This window comes from Aethalodelphis obliquidens, unplaced genomic scaffold (assembly GCF_003676395.1).
Source record: "Aethalodelphis obliquidens isolate GAN/ISIS:26980383/991018 unplaced genomic scaffold, ASM367639v1 scaffold23, whole genome shotgun sequence".
NCBI lineage: Eukaryota > Metazoa > Chordata > Mammalia > Artiodactyla > Delphinidae > Aethalodelphis > Aethalodelphis obliquidens.
In genome coordinates this window covers 1,205,553-1,228,141 of record NW_020837967.1, presented here as the reverse complement: position 1 = coordinate 1,228,141, position 22,589 = coordinate 1,205,553, and positions in this window count along the sequence as shown.

Sequence of the window (22,589 nt, the reverse complement as noted above, 5' to 3'; positions counted from 1 at the left end):
GATTCTTAACCACTGTGCCACCAGGGAAGCCCCTCCTCACACTTTAGAACCATTTGCATATCACTTCTGACCTTGGATGGACTTTACTGTAATCTTCAAGGATTACCTTGAAGACGTCTTCTTTCTAAAAATCTATTCTCTCCTTTAAAGACTTGATTTAACGATATTTATGAAGGTTAGTGCAACAGAGAAGTTCCACTTTCCTGGGCAGCTGAGACAGTTCCAAAAAAACTATTTTTGTCTTCCTTAAGTGGGGTTGCTTTTTTTCTGAACAAGTCTTGCATTTGTAAGAATTTTAGGCTACAATATGAATAATGAATCTGGAAAAGCATTCTTTCCAGGACAGATGTAAGCACCCAAGTAGTTTTTCCTTGCTATTCAATAATGATTGTTTTCATTACACAGACTAGTTCCTAGATAAGTGGAACAATATAAAATTATGCCCCAAAAAGGTTAAAAATGTTTTATTGGGTATTAGATGATTCTGAAACAAATAATTTAGTTTTTTTCTTTGTATTGAACAATGCAGAGAAAAGTTATTCTAATTCAATTCATCAATTAATTTAATAAATATCATTGTACATCTTTTGCAGGCCACGTACAGTGCCTATATCAGTTTATAGGAGCACCGCCCCACTGGAGAGACCCTGCCTTGGAGGCTGGGAGGTTGGGTGTGAAGGTCTCTTTGCCTGATTCTGAGGTCAGTACCGGGGAGCCCCCTCACCCCCAAGACAAGGCACTCACCCCACTATCAGCCCAATTAAGGGTAATAGTTTGGTCTCTCATGGGCCTTCCTGTTTTGTTTTGTTGAATTTCTCAATCAGGTTGGGCATGGAGGAAAAGTAAAGAAACCAGAAAGTTCTATCAGTCGGGCTCCTACAGTCCCATTAAGAATAGGTTTTTAGGGAAAAAGGCTGACCAGACACTAACAGCCTCCAAACTACCCTTTAAACGTTTTTCATCTTCCATTTTGCCCTCAAGTGGTCTTCACTTGGTCCATTGAATTAGTTTTGAAGGGTTATCACACCAACTTCTTCTACGTCTTTCAGAAAGTCATTCTGTGCCTAGGTTACTTTGCCTGTGAAATTAAAGATGATATTGGCTACTGCTCAGCAGTACTGATGAAAACGTACTTGATTGAAAAGTTTCATAACCAAATGCTGGCAAATCATGATTTCAGGCACATTTTTCCAAGGTTCTGATCATCATGTTAGTGATCAAGAAGAGAAAGGATGTGTTTGCAATTTGACAGGTTTTTATTTCTATCTCTCAAATCAAGCTTACTGAGTTAAATATTCTGGTCAATTTTGACCTATGTCTCTTGTTTCCAAATTATTCAGCTATGTCAAAGGAAAATAATATTTGCTTGATCCTATCATTAGATACTATGCTGATAGGCTTACAAAACGATGTGTTTTTTTATTTCAGTATATCATATTTAAAACGTTGTTGTTTTCCTTATCTATCTACTAGGTGGTAATTTGGTTTATGCTATCAATGTGAATTTTATGTTTTTTGACACTTCATTCAAAATTGCTCTTATCTCCCATTCCACAAATAAAATACCACACCCAGAGGTAGTGTAATATTAAGGAGATATGTGTAAGGAATACAAATAATCCAGGGAAATGGTAAAAGCAAATTGGAGGTTAAGACAGAAATTTGGGGGTTTGCCTCCTGTTTGGTTCTATATACCACAACTTTTGGTGTTAAAAGTTTAACTCAGACCTTTAATTTATTATATGACTTTTGGTCATATCACTTATCTTTCCCACTTTTTAGCATTCATAGAATTTCAACGTTCACCTCTACGTAGATAAATTCAGACTTGCTAGGTCTGATTTCTCACTCTAGTTATATAACCTCCTATTTCCTGTGTATATTTCAATTTTGGATATTCCCAATTTTCAAATGGCAGTACACAAGAAGAGGCCAACAATCAGGTTTGCATTCAAAGTTTGGAGACTAGCTTTGTTTATTACCAACATATATGCAGAGCAAGTTCTACACAAGGTAGATTCTAAGAGATAGGTTGAGGGAATGCATTTCCATTTGCTTCCTGTTTCCTCCGGGTCAGTTAGTAGGAGAGTGGGAGGGGGCGACCTCCATTTTTCCCTCTGCTGGGCTGGTGGTGGGACTTTGCAGAATTCAAGGCTCTACCCAGAGCCACCATTGCAACCTTCAACCTTCTGCTGCTCACAGTATCTGAGGTCCTACAGCAGGTCTGAACTTGGCCCACTACCTCCTGTGGAGAAACTGCATCACGCTCAGAAATAAAAGTCATCATCTCCTCAAAACCAAGATCTTGCCTCACCATAATCAGTGTATCCTCTGTTGTCATATATGCTCTCAGCTGTGCCCTTGAGTATTTCAGCACACAACTGCCCAACCAAGGATTGTTATTGAAAACGATCACGTGGTCCTGCTTTTAATCACCCTTCTACTCTTCATCCATCCATTCTTCCAACATCACTTTTATTGCATCGTTTTCTGGCCAGACTTCCTCAGTGCTCTGGGGTTGCCTCTACAAGACTCAATTTGGCTGTTTGATCCTGATACTAGCGTCCCTCTGAGTCTCACCTCTAGTCTTTCACATGAACTGATTGTCACTCTCCTACTGGCATGCTGATATCCCAATAACCCCCTGCACCTCCTCCTGTGACCACAACTTTTCACCAGGTGCTTCCCCTCCTGACTGCCAGTCCAGGTCAATTATCAGCATTGCTTTCCATTAACGAGCCCCTTAATCTCTGGGGCACAGTGGCTCTGCTTTTGTTTCACCTGTCTTGGCTATGGGCGCAAAGTGGGAAATAATATATAAATCCCACGTATGGTTTTTTCACTCAGGTACCAAAATGTTTCTAGCCAGGCTGATGTTCAGGTCAGGATTCTGCCCTAGTGTGAAGTGAAAGCAGAGCTGGAAATGAGGTGAAAATCAGAGGAGTCAGGAGGTGAATTTCCTGGGTTCCCAGCCCGGGAAACACACCAGGTACCAGGGAAGCTGTGCCCTTGAGTATTCTTCTCCAAGCCTCTGGGGGATGGAGTCTCCAGTGGGACAAGGAAGTCCAGACCTGATGCAGTGAACTCTTAGAATCCTTCCAGTCCTCCTGGTCAGGACTAGGGAGAGATGCTTAGCCTGTAGGGTCAGGGCGTGGATGGCCGGTGTTCGGTGAGGCTTTTAAAAGTTCCATTCAAGGGCTTCCCTGGTGGCGCAGTGGTTGAGAGTCCGCCTGCTGATGCAGGGGATACGGGTTCGTGCTCCGGTCCAGGAAGATCCCACGTGCCGCGGAGCGGCTGGACCCGTGAGCCATGGCCGCTGAGCCTGCGCGTCCGGAGCCTGTGCTCCGCAACGGGAGAGGCCACAACAGTGAGAGGTCCGGGTACCGCAAAAAAAAAAAAAAAGTTCCATTCAAGACACTTTGTTAATGGGCTCGCAGAGGATGATGAGATCATGAGATCAATATAATAAAAATCAAGGCTATTTTAACTTTTAAAATATCCTCAACTTTTGCATATGGCCACTTCTGGAGTGATTCCTATTCATTGATATTCATCCATCAATGAAAAAGAGATTCCTCTCTTAAACGTGTGGCAGTATTTTACTGAGGAAGAATCTCTTCCATAGTGGCTCTTACCATAATAAATACCTACTCATTCTATTATTATAGACCAAATTCTAAGTTCCAAAGACATAACTTTTTCAAGTTACAGGCATTACATCATTATCAAATAGTAATAAACAATGGCTTCTGGCCAGAAAATATTTTTTTAAATCAATTGTCTCACTTGTAGTCCAGACTCCACTTGGGAATTGCTTTCAGGGCTTTTCCCTGAATCTGTGGGGCGAAGGCTGCAACTCAAGGAACAAGGTGAACTTTTTTTTTTTTTTTACATCTTTATTGGAGTATAATTGCTTTACAATGGTGTGTTAGTTTCTGCTTTATAACACAGTGAATCAGTTATACATATACATATGTTCCCATATCTCTTCCCTCTTGCGTAGTCTCCCTCCCTCCCACCCTCCCTATCCCACCCCTCCAGGCGGTCACAAATCACGGAGCTGATCTCCCTGTGCGCTGATCTCCCTGTGCTATGCGGCTGTTTCCCACTAGCTATCTACCTTACCTTTGGTAGTGTATGGATAAGGGTGAACTTTTATCAGTAACTAACTCTGCAAAAGGCAATAAACACTTTCCTTTCCCAAAGCAATAGATAAATCACACTAGCTGTTCCTCCTCCACCCCTGGGGTCACGTCAGCTAGTGTTTGAGGTTTTGTTTGTTTGTTTACATATGTATGTATGCATTTATTTATTTGTATTATTGTCTTTACAGGTCTAAGTATATTTTAGTGTTGTGGACCATAGTTTAACTTATACACTCTACGCTTATAAACTGCTTTATGATTTTTCTAACTGAGTTCATTTAATAAGCAATTTGATTGTCCCAGCAGCACTTAGTGGTGCTCAGAAATGACATGATTATACCCATTTCATACATGAGTTGACTGTGTCTCAGACATGGTAAGTGAATCACCACACCTACCCATTACTCTGAGTCAATGTTCTTTTTTCTATTCACCCTGATTTCCTTCTTTCCACAGGCTGACGTGTTTCAGGATGCTGGAATTCCCTTTTATCTTCGTTGTAAGTAGGGAGTGAAATTCTCCAGACTTTCATTTAGGGAAGAAGAAGGAAACAAGAAGGTGGCTAGATATCCAGCTTGTCTTCCAGAATCCAGGAGATAAAACATTCAATCTGATTTCACTCTTTTATTATCCTGTTCTGTGCTGGATGTAATTAGGACTGGTACAAAGATGGAGGGAAATTAACATTAATGGGTTCCTACAGTATTTCAGGGAGAATGCTAGATTTATACTTTCTTTACAGTTTCTCGATCAATTTAATCCTCCAGACAATTTATAAATAAGATATTACCTGTTCCCAATTTCCTTTTGAGGAAATAGTCTTCAGAGATGTTGAACTATTGATACAAGATTGTATATCAGTAAATGGCAGGCAGGTGGTGACTCAAACTTCATTCACTCTAAATTCATTCTTCCCAGGACACGAGGCTGGACCAGCCTTGCTGCCAGTGAGTCCCCCGCCCCCCATTATTTTCAACCTACCTGAAAGCCCTGTTCTCTATGGAACAGTAAAAGACAACTAAGAAACTTAGAAAAACCCCTTTAGTAGAGGAGACTGGAAAGATAAGCATTCTTACTTATTTTAAATCTCTGAGCTCCTCAGAAATGGGTTATCAAAGTATTGTCCCTAATTTATTATTTGGATTTTTAATGAGATTCTAAATAGGGGTAAGGAAAATGGTAATGTTTCCCTTCCTGAAAACTTACAGTTTTCTACTTTATGTGCCACTGGCATAACCTCTCCAATACTCACGTCTGCCTTGGAAATGTTATTGGACAAGAGATCTTTACGGACAGAGCAGCTGAGGAAAATGTCTGCATCCACTGGTGACAGATTAGGTCCCTGGGCTGAGTCTGCCACTGAAAAGAGCTAAAAATATTGGGTAAAACATCAGAGTAGAAAAGGGTAAGGAGAAAGGAAATAAAAAAGGAGAGCAGATAACAGAAAAGAGGAAGAGAAAAGGTGAAATAAAAAGAGAACTGGCAAATATTTTGAGGCAAAGAAACTTCAGCATTATTAAATAATTAGATAGTCTTAATTAAATATCCCTCTTACCCCAAAACAAAGGAAAGAAAATAAAGATCTCCTCTACAAACGAACAATGTGAACTTGGCTGTCCGGATCCCACGTCGAGTCTGTGTTGCTGATCCTTATATAAGTTTTAAAAACAAAAGATTTGCGAAACAAGTTCTAGAATTCCTTCCTAAAAAGTATGGATTTATTTAACTTGTTATTGGGGAACATTTCAAAGATAATACAAGGATAGTACAAGGATATACCTCATGTCATGGACCCTCCTGGATCTATCACTCAACTTCAGAGATAGCAAGTCATGGCCAGTTTTGCTTCATATAAACCCCTACTCTCTCCTCCCCAGATATTCTGAAGCAATTTCTGACGCCAAGGCAACTGCAGTCAATGCTTTCCTCTAAAGATAAGAAGTTTTACACAATATAACCTCAACACCTTTATCCCACCTAAAATTTTATAATAATTCCTCGTATCATCAAATATCCAGTTGGCGATCACCCCAGTAGTCTCAAAAGTTTTTAAACATTTCATTTTTATACATGAGGGCTGTAGGCTGATTTTTCAATCATTGGTTATGATATAAACAACATTCCTTTCGTTAATCATCTTCACTCTGTGGTTCAAGCGACACTCACAGGAAATAGTTTGGTCAATGCAGACGGATCACAGACCACAGGTGAGCTTTGAGAAGGAGGGTTGGTTATCATCAGAAGACCATGCCAACTCAACCTCACATTTTGTTCATGAAGCAATATGTGTAATTGTGCATAAACCCAGCTTCCTCCCAGTCTACTGCCCTATGCTTACCAATTGGATTTTGAGACATTAACCTCCACTTGAAAATAAACACCCTTAATCTATTTACAGGCTGCTTGGTAGCATTTACATGTATTCCTCTGCTTATGACACATGCAAATATCTGTATCATTTCAGACTGTTTATGGCACTTTTGTACCAACAGTTTATGGTTGTTCTAGATGGAATGGAACTGTGCAAAACTATTATGTGTGTACTTGAATCACAGGATATGATTCAGTAGGGATAAGGAAATAACAGGAACTGTTTGGATGAGCTCCTGTAAAAACACTCAGCAATGGCTTTCTCTTTTTCTTTTTTTTTGAATAAATAATCCTAAGATTCTAAAATCCTAAAATCTTCTGATTTCACTAGAGATACCTGTAATAATGATGATGATGATGATGGTGATGATAATATTAAAATTTGAAATCAAGGCTAACCTGGAAGTAAGCTTATGGTAAGTTGGGCTTCATAAACCATGGACTTTGGGAGTTCGTAACAGTTGGCTAAATACTCCTGAAATTCAAGCAAACAAGACCCACTGGCAAATATAAATTAGGAAAGTTACTGAAGCAATTCATGAGAAAGATAAAGAGAGAAAAATTCAAGGAAGCAGACAAATACCATTATCCTTAACTCTGCTTGGGATTTACCCACAAAATATCCGTCTGTTACTCCTCAAACATACTCAGGTATGTAAAATGGAGAAGAATCTGCTTGTCTGAGAGGTGGGCTGTTGTGTCCACACTACTGAATAAAAGCCTGTCTCCTCCCATCCTTCCCACACCTCACAAGCTCTCGGGTATAAACTATTTGGTGGGCTTGGTATCAATTTAAAGGCAGGAAGCACTTCGTAGACATTTGAGCAACAAAGCAATCATTTTCATTTTAAGCTGTTATGGAACTGAAATATTAATATGAAGCCCATTAAGAGAAGATGGAGTGGATTCTGGAGATCATTGAGAGCAGGCAATTCAAGTGACCTCCCTTGGAGGTGCTTCAAAATCCATGACTAGTTACTTATTCAAAGTTTTAATTAAATGGGCTATCATTCTGAACTTCTACTGATTCAGATTCTCCAAAATGGAAACCTGAATATGTAAAATTAAAATAGTATACAATATATGAAATACACACATTGGTCAGATTTTCCCAGCCATGAACTGATTTAAATTAGATTTAAAAAAAAAATTATCTTTAAAGAAACTTTCAAAATGAATGAATCCTTTCCCCCAAGAAATCACATAAAAGAGAGTTGTGGCAAATGATATTTGAAAAGAAAATTTTAAATTATATCGCATTGAAAGTCAGACATTTCTTTTGAATTACTTTAGGTAAATGATAGATTTGTGGATTTTTTAGTATTTTACATCATTTTAATGTAATTTAAAATTTATAGACAGTAAAATCCACTCTTCTTTTGTGTACAGTTTTATAGTTTTTGGCAAATGTATAGAGTTGTGTAATCATCATCATAATCAAGTTATAAAAGAGTTCCTCATCCCCCAGAAAAACCTCCTAGTAGTGACATTTTTAGTCGACCCTCTGCCCACTTGTCCCTATAATTGTGAGTGAGACATAAATAGAATCTTACGTAGCCTTTTGGGTCTTGCTTCTTTGTTTTAACATAATGAATTTCAGATCCATGCAGGCTGATCAATGTCTCAGTAGTTCACTCTTGTTGCTGAGTAGTATTCCATCGTATGGAAACATAGTTCATTTATCCATTCGCTAGTTGAGGGATTTTTTTTTTCCCACACAATTTGTTGAAAGACTGTTCTTTGCCTCATCACCCTTGAAGAAATTCAATTTACAATAAATGCAAAAGTGTATTTCTAGATTCTCAATTCTATTACATTGAACTGTATGTCCAGCCATGACAATATCACATTGTCTTTGGTACTGTAGTCTTGCAGAAAATTTTGAAATTGGAAAGTGTGAGTCTTCCGAATTTTTTCTTTTTAAAGATAGTTTTGGTTATTCTGCATCCTTTGCATTCTTATGTGAAATTTCGGATCAACTTTTTAATTTGTGTATAGAAGCCAGCTGGGATTTCCATAGGGCTTTCACTGAATCACTAGACCAATTTGGAGATTTTTGCCTTCTTAACAGTATTAAGTCTACCTACCCATGGGATGTGCTTCCATTTAATGCTTTCCTTCATTAAAAAATATGTGTAAAAAAAAAAATATATGTGTAGTTCTCAGTGCATATGTCATAATTATTTTATTAAATTTATTCTTATTATTTTATCCTTTTGAGTCCTATTGTAAATAGGGTAATTTTATTAAATTTTAGAATTGTTAATTGCTAGTATATAGAAGTTCAATTTTTTTTTTTTTTTTTTTTTGCCGTACGCGGGCCTCTCACTGTTGTGGCCTCTCCCGTTGCGGAGCACAGGCTCCGGACGCGCAGGCTCAGCGGCCATGGCTCACGGGCCCAGCCGCTCCACGACATGTGGGATCTTGCCGGACCGGGGCACGAACCCGTGTCCCCTGCATCGGCAGGCGGACTCTCAACCACTGCGCCACCAGGGAAGCCCAGTTAAAGTTTTAAAATACAAAAAGAGTAAAACTGGTGACCAGGCCCTTTGTGATCTGGTCTCTGCTAACCTCCTCAGTCTTATCTTGAATGGTTTACCACCTACATACTATGATCTGTGATGACGCAAAAACAAATTTACATTATGAAGGAAGCTGACTGAGAATATTCCATCAAGAGATGACAAGGAGATATTAATTGTATGTCATTTAAAATGGGTCAAGTGTACTTCCCTGGTGACACAGTGGTTAAGAATCCACCTGCCAATGCAGGGGACATGGGTTTAAGCCCTGGTCCGGGAAGATTCCACATGCCTCGGAGCAACTAAGCCCATGCACCACTACTGAAACCCACGTGCCTAGAGCCCATGCTTCACAACAAGAGAAGCCACCACAGTGAGGAGCCTGCGCACCACAACAGAGAGTGGTCCCCGTGCACTGCAACTAGAGAAAGCCCGTGCGCAGCAACAAAGACCCAACACAGCCAAAAATAAATAAATAAATTTATTTTAAAAAATAAATAAAATGAGTCAAGAGTGTTGGATATGCTCTAGTTTAGTTAATTATTTTTATATTTGTAAATATAAGAATAACACAAGGACTTTTGGTCTTTCCCATGAAACCTTGGTCTTTTCAACTCTAATTTTTCTTTATAGTCTGAAGTTCAGTAACTTTCCAGTCTCTTACCAGGATTTTATTTGTGTTTTTATTTGTGTTCAGAAACCCAGTGCTCACTGTCTGTGTGAATAACTATGCTCAGTTTCTTTGCCTCTACTTTCTAGTCCCCACACTCTATTCGTTAAATGCTCACTTCAGATTCCAATTAGGTTTCTGTTTTTGTTTTACAAATCTTGCTTGCCACTAGAAAACACATGCATGTAAAAACACCAAGTGCAAAATGAAACAAAACAAAAGGTAAAACTGGAATTTGGACTCATGTTATAGGATGCCAGATGTCAACTTGTAATCCCTAAACCATATAATTGATTTTAAACCACATGGATTAGAAATAATTTAACTGTTAAAATGTAAGCAAGAAATATGATTTTAAGCCTATGCTCATGCCTTTATCAACAAAAGATATAATTATTTACCAAGTGCATGGGAATAAATAAAACAATAAATGAGATACTTTTCAGGATAATTAGTGGACAAGTTCAATGACACATACATTATATTCCCAAATTATATAAAAAAACTTAAAATGTAAAGTATACGTTTTGTCTGTTTTAGGTATATGGATACCTTCAGGACATATATCCTCAGGTCTCCCCTAATATGAGTTAAAGCCTCATGGGTTCTAGTCAATCTAAGTGTAAGATATCTCCCACGATATAGCAAAGTTGCTAATGCTGGTCTCACTGTTTCTACTCTTGCTTCTCACAGGCTGTTCTCACACATCACTCAGGATCTTTCTGGAATATAAGCCAAGTAATTTTCTCTCCTATGTTAAAACCCTGCAATGACTCCCTGGTCTTTTTTTGTTTTGTTTTGATTTCTTTTGTTTTCTTTTTTTCTTAGTGCAAATGTTTTTTTTTTAAAACATCTTTATTGGAGTATAATTGCTTTACAATGGTGTGTTAGTTTCTGCTTTATAAGAAAGTGAATCAGCTGCATATATACATATATCCCCATATTTCCTCCCTCTTGTGTCTCCCTCCAACCCTCCCTATCCCACCCCTCTAGGTGGTCACAAAGCACCGAGCTGATTTCTCTGTGCTATGTGGCTGCTTCCCACTATCTATTTTATGTTTGGTAGTGTATATTAGTCCATGCCACTCTCTCACTTTGTCCCAGCTTACCCCTCTCCTCCTTGTGTCCTCAAGTCCATTCTCCACGTCTGCATCTTTCTTCCTGTCCTGCCCATAGGTTCTTCAGAACCATTTTTTTTTTTTTTTTTAGATTCCATATATATGTGTTAGCATACGGTATTTGTTTTTCTCTTTCTGACTTACTTCACTCTGTATGACAGTCTCTAGGTCCATCCACCTCACTACAAATAACTCAATTTTGTTTCCTTTTATGGCTGAGCAATATTCCATTGTATATATGTGCCACATCTTCTTTATCCATTCATCTGTCGATGGACACTTAGGTTGCTTCCATGTCCTGGCTATTGTAAATAGTGCTGCAATGAACATTGTGGTACTTGACTCTTTCTGAATTATGGTTTTCTCAGGGTATGCGCCCAGTAGTGGGATTGCTGGGTCATATGGTAGTTCTATTTTTAGTTTTTTAAAGAACCTCCATACTGATCTCCATAGTGGCTGTATCAATTTACATTCCGACCAACAGTGCAAGAGGCTTCCCTTTTCTCCACACCCTCTCCAGCATTTATTGTTTGTAGATTTTTTGATGATGGCCATTCTGACTGGTGTGAGGGGATCCCTCATTGTAGTTTTGATTTGCATTTCTCTAATGATTAGTGGTGTTGAGCATCCTTTCATGTGTTTGTTGGCAATCTGTATATCTTCTTTGGAGAAATACCTATTTAGGTCTCCTGCCCATTTTTGGATTGGGTTGTCTGTTTTTTTGATATTGAGCTGCATGAGCTGCTTGTAAATTTTGGAGATTAATCCTTTGTCAGTTGCTTCATTTGCAAATATTTTCTCCCATTCTGAGGGTTGTCTTTTCATCGTGTTTATGGTTTCATTAGCTGTGCAAAAGCTTTGAAGTTTCATTAGGTCCCATTTGTTTATTTGTGTTTTTATTTCCATTTCTCTAGGAGGTGGGTCAAAAAGGATCTTGCTGTGATTTAGGTCATAGAGTGTTCTGCCTATGTTTTTCTCTGAGAGTTTTTATAGTGTCTGGCCTTACATTTAGTTCTTTAACCCATTTTGAGTTTATTTTTGTGTATGGTGTTAGGGAGTGTTCTAATTTCATTCTTTTACATATAGCTGTCCAGTTTTCCCAGCACCACTTATTGTAGAGACTGTCTTCTCCATTGTATATTCTTGCCTCCTTTATCCAAAATAAGGTGACCATATGTGCTTGGGTATCTCTGGGCTTTCTATCCTGTTCCATTGATCTGTATTTCTGTTTTTGTGCCAGTACCATACTGTCTTGATTACTGTAGCTTTGTAGTATAGTGTGAAGCCAGGGAGACTGATTCCTCCACCTCCGTTTTTCTTTCTCAAGATTGCTTTGGCTATTCAGGGTCTTTTGTGTTTCCATACAAATTGTGAAATTTTTTGTTCTAGTTCTGTGAAAAATGTCATTGGTAGTTTGATAGGGATTTCATTGAATCTGTAGATAGCTTTGGGTAGTATAGGCATTTCCACAATGTTGATTCTTCCAATGCAAGAACTTGGTCTATCTCTCCATCTGTTTGTATCATCTTTAATTTCTTTCATCAGTGTCTTACAGTTTTCTGCATACAGGTCTTTTGTCTCCATAGGTAGGTTTATTCCTAGGTATTTTATTCTTTTTATTGCAGTGGTAAATGGGAGTGTTTCCTTAATTTCTCTTTCAGATATTTCATCATTAGTGTATAGGAATGCAAGAGATTTCTGTGCATTAACTTTATATCCTGCTACTTTACCAAATTCATTGATTACCTCTAGTAGTTTTCTGGTGGCATCGTTAGGATTCTCTATGTATAGTATCATGTCATCTGCAAACAGTGACAGCTTTACTTCCTTTCTGATTTAGATTCCTTTTACTTCTTTTTCTTCTCTGATTGCTTTAGCTAAAACTTCCAAAACTATTGTGAATAAGAGTGGTGAGAGTGGACAACCTTGTCTTCTTCCTGATCTTAGAGGAAATGGTTTCAATTTTTCACCATTGAGAATGATGTTGGTTGTGGGTTTGTCATATATGGCCTTTATTATGTTGAGGTAAGTTCCCTCTATGCCTACTTTCTGCAGAGTTTTTATCATAAATGAGTATAGAATTTTGTCAAAAGCTTTTTCTGCATCTATTGAGATGATCATATGGTTTTTCTCCTTCAATTTGTTAATATGGTTTATCACATTGATTGATTTGTGTATATTGAAGAATCCTTGCATTTCTGGGATAAACCCCACTTGATCATGGTGTATGATCTTTTTAATGTGCTGTTGGATTCTGTTTGCTAGTATTTTGTTGAGGATTTTTGCATCTGTGTTCATCAATGATATTGCCTGTAGTCTTCTTTCTTTGTGACATCTTTGTCTGGTTTTGGTATCAGGGTGATGGTGGTCTCGTAGAATGATTTTGGGAGTGTTCCTCCCTCTGCTATATTTTGAAAAAGTTTGAGAAGGATAGGTGTTAGCTCTTCTCTAAATGTTTGATAGAATTCGCCTGTGAAGCCATCTGGCCCCAGGCTTTTGTTTGTTGGAAGATTTTTAATCACAGTCTCAATTCCAGTGCTTTCTTTTGGTCTGTTTATATTTTCTATTTCTTCCTGGTTCAGTCTTGGAAGGTTGTGCTTTTCTAAGAATGTGTCCATTTCTTCCAGGTTGTCTATTTTATTGGCATATAGTTGCTTGCAGTAATCTCTCATGATTCTTTGTATTTCTGCAGTGTCAATTGTTACTTCTCCTTTTTCATTTCTAATTCTATTGATTTGAGTCTTCTCCCTTTTTTGCTCCCTGGTCTTTTTAACCTGACTAAAAGCCAACACTCTCTCCATTGTCTCTATGAATCTCCGCATTACCCCCCACTCCTGTCCTGTCTGACCCGATGTTTCCTCTTTAGGGCATTTTCACCACCCTTTACTTCCGCCTAGAATGCTCTTCCCCTTGATTCCTCTGTGGCTAATTCTCTCACCATCTCACCACAGATCTTCAGATCTGTGCTCAAAAATCCCTTCCTTGATGAAGTGTAGGAGAGGAAAATGTTTTCCTCTACCTTCTTAGGTTCTGTTCATGAGCTGCTGCAAATTAAACTAACAAAAGCCAGAATAACAAAAGGAAAGGTATACGGATATTTTTGCTCTTTAACATTTTTATGTGCACAGGGTCTTTGCAGAAAATCAGTGAAAATCCAAGTAGGCAGTTAGACTGGGACCTATATACCATTTTAACAAAGACTAATAAATTGTGGAAAAGTGACCAGAAAGGAGGATTTGGGCTCTAGAGGCAGTAAATTGTGGGAGGGTAACTATAGGGGGAAAGTAATGGTGATGAGGTTTATTTAATAAGTTTTGTTTATGTAGATTCACCCTGGTGCTGCCTCCATCTCAGAGCTAATGAATCATATCTCAGCCTTTTGGCTAGACCAAGTGTAAGGATCCAATAAACATGTGTGTGTATGTATGTGTGTCTCAATCACCCACCACAGTACTTCTAACACTAATAACAGTGTAATTTCCCACAAATTACAGTACTTCTTTTTCCTTTTCCTATGGTGCCTATTAATTTTACCCATTGGAATCATTTATTTCAGGGCTAACCAACCTGATGTGGGTTAGGCCCTCTAGAAAATAGACTTGGTCCAAGATAAAAAAGGAGCATTAATTCTTTTCCACTACAGGATAAATCCAACATGGTTGACCAAGCTGAAATAAAAAGAACAGACAATGGACTGGTTCAGAAAAGAATTGATTTTTGATGTTTATTCTATGTGTAATCTGATCACTCATCCATATCCCAGTAATATCAATATTATGACAGCTTTCAGACATGTCCTCAGAGTAGGAAGAATTATTGGGAAAGGAGGAAGTATGTGTAAATGATCAATTTGGTTTGCTTCTGAGATAAGGAAAAATATGGAATAATATATTTTAATTCTCTAAAAGACTGAAATGACTTCTTGCTTCATTTTTCTTTCCTGTGCATCTCAAACCTAAATTCCATGAAAGCTCCTGCTAGTGATTTTATCTGAATTCCAACTAACCTCTAGTGATGGTGAAAAATCCAATGAATTGGTTGGCATGTGGTGATATGTTCAGCCTGAGTTTTAAATATCATAACGTTTTCCGCTATATTTCATATCTTCAGCTCTAACTTTAAAAAGTGATGATGTTGCAAAAATTCCAATTTTCCCCTAAACAGAGAAACTTTTTTCTTACTTTTTCTTGGTAGTTAGAAGAATACAAAAGATAATACATTGTTTGCTCTGTTTAGGCTACTCTACTATAAAAAAAGTACATTTTCTTGTAAGTTGTAGAATATTTAGAGATAATGAATATTCACTATTTTAGTAAATGTATCAAATAAATATTGATTCCTCAACTCCTCTCATTTACTTCTTTTATGACTTTCCCTGTCTTGACTTCTTGGCATCATGCATAGCATAAAATGTGTTCGCTTCAAAAATAAGTTCCACAGTGTAAATACTGAAATCAACAGGCTTATATTTTTCCTTGAACTTAAAGACATTATACAATTCACCAGCTTTCTTGTAGTAATGGTAACAACAAAAAAAAAGCATCAAGCTCTTTTCCATTGTTTTTAAAATTCAAGTCACAGAGACATTACTCAAACATTGGAACAACAAAGACAATGTGTTGGATGAAATCTGGACATCTTGACAGCAGGATGGTCCCTGATCAGCTTCTTCTTTGCCCATTTTATTCCCCTGTAGGCTCTGCTCCACATCCCAGCAAAAATGTTCCCCAGCCGCTCCATGCAACCCAAACCCTGACAATCACTGTCTCAGATGGAGACTAATTTTCTCCTGTACAGGGTCTATAATAAACCTCAAATATATTGGTTTTCTAAACTCATGTTTTCACCTCTGGACCATGGAAGGGAAAACTTATCATGAGTCTGAGCTATACCCACCCTGTGTTGAGTAAACTTGGATGCCCTAGATCAGAGAAGGATTTCTCAAATCAAAGGGAGTCAAAGAGGCAAAGGATGACAGGCAAAATACATTTGATGAAATTTTAGAAGCAAAATAATTTTGAGAAATACTCCATTCTAACCACCTTTTTTTTCTTTTGTGGTACGCGGGCCTCTCACTAGTGTGGCCTCTCCCATTGCGGAGCACAGGCTCCACACGCGCAGGCTCAGCAGCCATGGCTCACGGTCCCAGCCGCTCTGCGGCATGCGGGATCTTCCCGGACTGGGGCACGAACCCGTGTCCCTGCATTGGCAGGCAGATTCTCAACCACTGCGCCACCAGGGAAGCCCTAACCATCTTATTTAATAGATGAGAAAACTGAGGTGCTTGGAGAGTTCTTTGACTTTGTAAATAGTGACCCCAGCAAGAAGAATACTGTTCTTTCTATTGATCATTCTAAAACCCTGCAAATACGTCTGAAAATAGTAAAGATGGAGCATTTTAAAAGGAAAGAAAGTTAATTGTATTAATTATCCATTTGGCTTGTACTTACATTCCTCTACTCGATGCTTTTATATTCACCCTGACCTAAGCTTATATAGGTTAATCTATATATTTATATGTATATATGTGTGTATGTAAAGGTGTGTATTATGTATGTGTATACATAGAGATAGATAGATTAATCTATATGGTGATTCACCTCTTTAATGCCATCATAGATAAAGCAATTATTAAAATTTGCACCCATAACTTAAAATTAATTGCCCTTGCTAGCAAATAGATTATTTTTCTTGTCTAAATTACTTTCCAGCAATATGCACATACCTACAGAAACATCTCTTAAAGGAAGAACGAGCTCAATTAAGTTCCTGATCACCAACTCCGATTCCCTCCTGCCTTGCCATTTGTGCAAAGATAGATTTGTATTATCTGCATGGACCCACTAGTAGGTCTGGAAGTTCCATGCACAGAATTTCCAATTTCCCATATGACTGCTACCCTTCAGTGCTAACCCTTTGACTATGTGGACTGGCAGAGGCTCATAGCACATCATGCAGTTGGCCTTTGGTCTCTGACAAACCAGCCCTTTGTCACCGAATCCACCGGATTGCAGAAGAAGACACGATCATTATCCCAAACTCTGAAGAAGTAAGCCAAGAGTATTTCAAATAAATGAACATTTTCCCAGAGCAATCCCTGATCCTTTCAAGCCCAGACCCCCAATGAAGAGACAAATAACATTCCAAGACATGTGTCAGCATCTTATCTGTGTGCACACAGAGACACAGAAACTTCTAGCTCTGAAAGATCTTCCAGATGTCAAATGAACACGCCGACAGCCCAATGGCATCATCTGATTTTGTTGTCACCAACTTATACAGTTTTCATACCCAATAATATAAACACGTGTGAGTACAAACACATGAGCACATATGTAAGTACATTTACATATGCGTACATGTATATTTTATATATGCATATGGCAAAATGTATAAATATGATATCTATCCAAAGCTGCTTGTTATCTTTGGGGGACCCAGCAACAGACAGCAAAGTTGTGATGCCTTCCTGACTCTGTATTTCCCAACATTCCACAGGGCATCTGCCCATCTGACAGTGAGTCAGCATTCTTGCCTCAGTGGCCAGGTAGGGCAGGGTCACCTGCAAAATTAGAGAACTAAAGGAAAGACGTCATAATCAGAATGACAGCAACTCAAGTCCTCCTTAAGAGCATGTGAGGTTTCTCACCTCTCCGTTTGTTTCCTGTTTAATATGTGGTTTGGACATTTTGAGGAAGAAATCTAATTTCAAAGTTGTCTAAATATGTTTAATGACAAATAACATGGTGTTTGAAAGAACATTACTCTGAGTGACATATATCTTCTGCACTACTTACTCGTAAGCCCAGATCTTTTTTCCGTAACAATTTTCTTTCAGCAGGAAATATTTTGCTATTTCTGAATAGCTAGCAAAGTTATATACTGTGGAAGCTATGTACTACAGAAACTACATACTCTAGAAACTATATCATAAGTTTTGGCCCTGTGAATTTATGCAAAATTAATGACTGACATAAAATAGATAAGCAACAGGGATTTATTGTATAGCACAGGGAACTATATTCAATATCTTGTAATAACATATAATGGAAAATAATCTGAAAAATATATATATAATAAACCACTACATGTAAGTAAATTGTTTCCATGGGTTTTGTGAGCATTTATAACCTAATTATTGACTTTGAGGAAGGGGATAGGGGGATCCCCAATTTGTAGCCTACTCAAAATTGTGGGTACATTGGGGATCCACTACTTGAGACTGGCATCTGAAGTAGGGGCAACTTTTTGGGACTGAGCCCTAACCTGTGGGGTCTGCACTGACTCTGGGTAGTTGGTATCAGAATTGAATTAAATTGCAGGACACCCCATTGGTGTCTGCAGAGAATCGGAGAACTGCTTGACGTGGAAATCCCACACAGTTGGTGACAGAAGTGTTGTGAGTAGAGAACGTTTTCCTTTAGCAGGAAAATGAATTTTCCAACCTTCAGTAAATACAAAACTGCCCGGCGACGCTGATTACCATCCCTAAGAGGGAGGAGTTACCGTAGGATGTTACTGGCAGCCTCAGCACGGCTCGGGGGTCCCTGGGACTGGACCCTCTCTACACCCCTGTCTCAGCATCCTCCGCTCCCCACTTCCTCTGCACCGTCTCTACTCCACTCTCGACTCTCTGCTCTTCTTCAACCCTTCTGAATCAGCCCAGTCTCAGAGCCTCTGCCTGGCAGTGGCCTCTGCCTCGAATCCTCTCCCCCTGCACGTGTTCAGTGCTCACACCCTTGCTTCTTTCAGGGTTGGCAGAAACTTGACCTCCGTAGAGAACACTACCTCCCTCTAGAAAACAGAAAATGGCTCCTCTGCCTTCAATAGCTGTCTACTCTCCCCACTTCGTTTACCTCCATTGCACTTGTTGAAACCTGACCGTACATTTTATATCCAATGTTTATATCTTTATTCCTCCTTCACCCCCTCTATCTCTCACGCTCATGAAGCCTTTGAGTTCAGACATTCTGTGTTTCCAACAATCTTTATACACATTGTCTGCCACATCCCAGGCTCTCAAAAATATTTGTTGAATGAATGAACTGCGGGCAAGTAGAAATCTTAAAACACATCCATGGTGTGGTGTGTATTTTCCCAAAGTGTTTAAAAAAATGCTCAAGATCAGAAACCTAGGCAAACGATGCTTTTGGCATTTGCTTTTCTCATGGTGAGATGCTTAATTGAAATCTGTGATAAGTACAGCAAATCGAACCTTTTGAGAACTTCAGCTGGTTTGTTCTGGGTGTGTGTTGTTCTCAGTGCTGCTACATTAAATGCAACCATGAATCTGAAAGAACATTAAATCATATTCTACAACAGAGGGTTCTGTTGTTGATGTTGTTAAATCCATGAAGATGATTTTTAAATTGGATCGATCTACTATGGATATCAAAAACCATTTTTTAGGGCTTCCCTGGTGGCGCAGTGGTTGAGAGTCTGCCTGCGGATGCAGGGGACGTGGGTTCGTGCCCCAGTCCGGGAATATCCCACTATGCCGCGGAGCGGCTGGGCCCATGAGCCATGGCTGCTAAGCCTGCGCGTCCGGAGCCTGTGGTCCGCGACAGGAGAGGCCACAGCAGTGAGAGGCCCACATACCACAAAAACAAAAACAAAAAAAACAAAAAAAAGAACAAAACCATTTTTTAATATTTGCCCTGCTCTTCAAGACTGATTTTCCCTAGAATTTCTAAGTCTCTCTACATGTGGTGTCATTTTTAGTCCTTCCTTTTATTTGGCTTAACTATCAGAGGTTATTCTTCCAATGAAACAAATCACTTGATAAGGATTTCTGTGAAATATTCCTCAGCACCCTCTAAATAGTCACAGCTGGCTCTGACTCTCAATTCCCAGTCTTTTGTTTTCCTACATTTTTTATGGAACTATAAAACTCTAGCCCATCTAGAGATGTTAGTGCTTACATTAAAAGATATAAAATGTCTTTATGGAATGCCAGGAAATCCTAAAATTAAAATTATATTATTCTATTAATTCATTCACTCCACAAATATTTATCGTGTCTCTGACATGAGTCATGCGCTATGACAAGTGCCGATGCTTAAAGATGGATGAGATGCAATCACTATTATAAGGCGAGTGATTGTCTGAATGTGGGTGGCGCTCTGTCCTAATTTTCCTTTCCTGTAACGATGCAGGCAGAACAGGTTCAGAGACACAGCCGACATTAAGTCTGCCTCAATTCCTCTTTTTGAGAACCCCTCAACCAAGAGCTGACTTCTCTCATGTTGCCTCACTGTAACTTTGGAATTTTTCTTTTTTTTTCCCTGCACATTATTGCCCTACACTTTTTCAAAGGCCCCCAGAACCCTTCTTTCAGCCATGTGTTAAGGGCACAAAGCAATCCAATAACTCTTTCACTTAGGGTCAGGGTCAAAGATGATTGTGTTGAACCCCCGTGGGTATGCTCATTAAGACGGACATCCTACAGTACTGTGCTGAGCCCCAAGTGGTCCATTTTTAGGGATGGAAAATTGGGGCTTCTGGAAAACTGTCAAATAAAATAATTTCATATGAGAAGAGTCCCATCCTAAACACAGTTTATCCCTAAGCTCCATAGTGGTAATCTTTCTTTATGAACCAAAGAATTATTTTCTCATTGAAAACCTGAGATAAATGAAGGGTATTGTGTTCCTAACAGTTATTCTTAAAGATATTAACACCCCCCCCCATATCTTATATGCATTGGTGTTTTCTCCTTTCTTCAAAAGCATCATATAAAGTCTCTCTTCAGTTTCCAAAAGGGAGAAAGATTACAAGACTGAAGTGTAATAATAATAAACAAAAACATAAGAATACATAAGTGTTTTCCCTGCTAAGGCCAAATCCACATGGGATAAATAAGAGATTAAGGCTTTCAAAAAGAATATCCATGGCTTCTTATTTTCAAAAAAGGGAGCTGCATGGATAAAGAAGATGTGGCACATATATACAATGGAATATTACTCAGCCATAAAAAGAAACAAAATTGAGTTATTTGTAGTGAGGTGGATGGACCTAGAGACTGTCATACAGAGTGAAGTAAGTCAGAAAGAGAAAAACAAATACTGTTTGCTAACACATATATATGGAATCTAAAAAAAAAATGGCTCTGAAGAATGTAGGGGCAAGACAGGAATAAAGACGCAGGTGTACAGAATGGACTTGAGGACACAGGGAGGGGGAAGGGTAAACTGGGACGAAGTGAGAGAGTAGCATTGACATATATACACTACCAAATGTAAAATAGATAGCTAGTGGGAAGCAGCTTCATAGCACAGGGAGATCAGCTCAGTGCTTTGTGACTACCTAGAGGGGTGGGATAGGGAGTGTGGGAGGGAGACGCAAGAGGGAGGAGATATGGGGATATATGTATATGTATGGCTGATTTATTTTGTTATAAAGCAGAAACTAACACACCATTGTAAAGCAATTATACTCCAATAAAGATGTTAAAAAAAAAAAAGGGCGCTGCATAGGAAGCTTACTCTATAGGTGAGTGTATAGCTAGACTCTTATTATAAGTAGGGTAATCAGGAAGGGGTGGAAGAGAGGGTGGGGACACTAGAAAGCCCCAGTGTGCTTCATCTTTACCACGTCCTCTAGGTGAGACTGAAAATGCATTCCTCTACCTCAGCTATGCCCCAGGAAGTTGTGACACCATGATGTAAGTACCCTTCACGTTTCAGTGTGAATTAAAGGGCTGATTAAAATTTTAACAAAAGGAAGATTCAGTATAAGGACACAGGTTATTGGAGGGAAGGATATCGCTTGTAATAAAGGATCTAAAAATATAACAATAAAGAACATTCAAGAAAAAACACTCAGAATCATTGCATCAAACTCATCTAGCGAGTTTGGACAACTCAACAAATATATTAAATGGTGAATGGCGCAATTCTAATGCCTTACTCACAAAGAAGCTGAGATGACCCACATTTATATTCTCGTACTGCATTATTAAAGTGATAAAAACATTCTCCTTGTGCTGTCAAAGTATTAGCGCTTAAGTTCAAAATGGGCTAATGCCCACCAGTCCTTTGAAGTATATCAGCCAAATGATGATTACTACCTTAACACAGACGATATACATTTTAGAACACATTATTCAGCTAAAATGATTTTTAATCCTCATGCCTTCTGACGATGATCTGATAAAAGTTTAATGGTCCATTAGAGTAGATAGGTCAGATTTATTCCTACACATATCAAAGCAAGCCTTGGTTGAACCAGTCTGTCCTTTATCTTTTGAGGACTTTTAAAGTTTTCCATTACTTATGTTATTATTTCTGTGTTTTTGTGGTTATCAGAGAAAAGCAGTTTCCGTTGGAATTTATTATTTGTGTTTGTTGTTGGCTTTAAAAATATTTTACTTATTCACATAAGGTACAGACAGATAAATGTTTGGCTGTTGAACTGTAATTATTCACCAACTCTTCTAATAAAGTTTGACTGCTCATATTAAAATGCCATTTCACTTTACCGTTGTTTAAGTGGCTATAAAACAAACAATGGTTTATACTCAGATATTTTCTTTCATGATTCAGTCCGAAGTTATCTCAATTCCCCCTTGACTGTTCTTATATCCTTCCCTCCCCAAAACAAATATTTTAAAAAGCTTTCTGAAATCTTTATTACAATCATGATCCAAATAACTAAAAATGAAATTATCCCCTAAGCACTGCCTGACATTGAACAAGCCTAACCCACACCAACTATTTCTTTATGACCTGTCCTGTGCTGGACATAGGAATTACAATGATGGTAA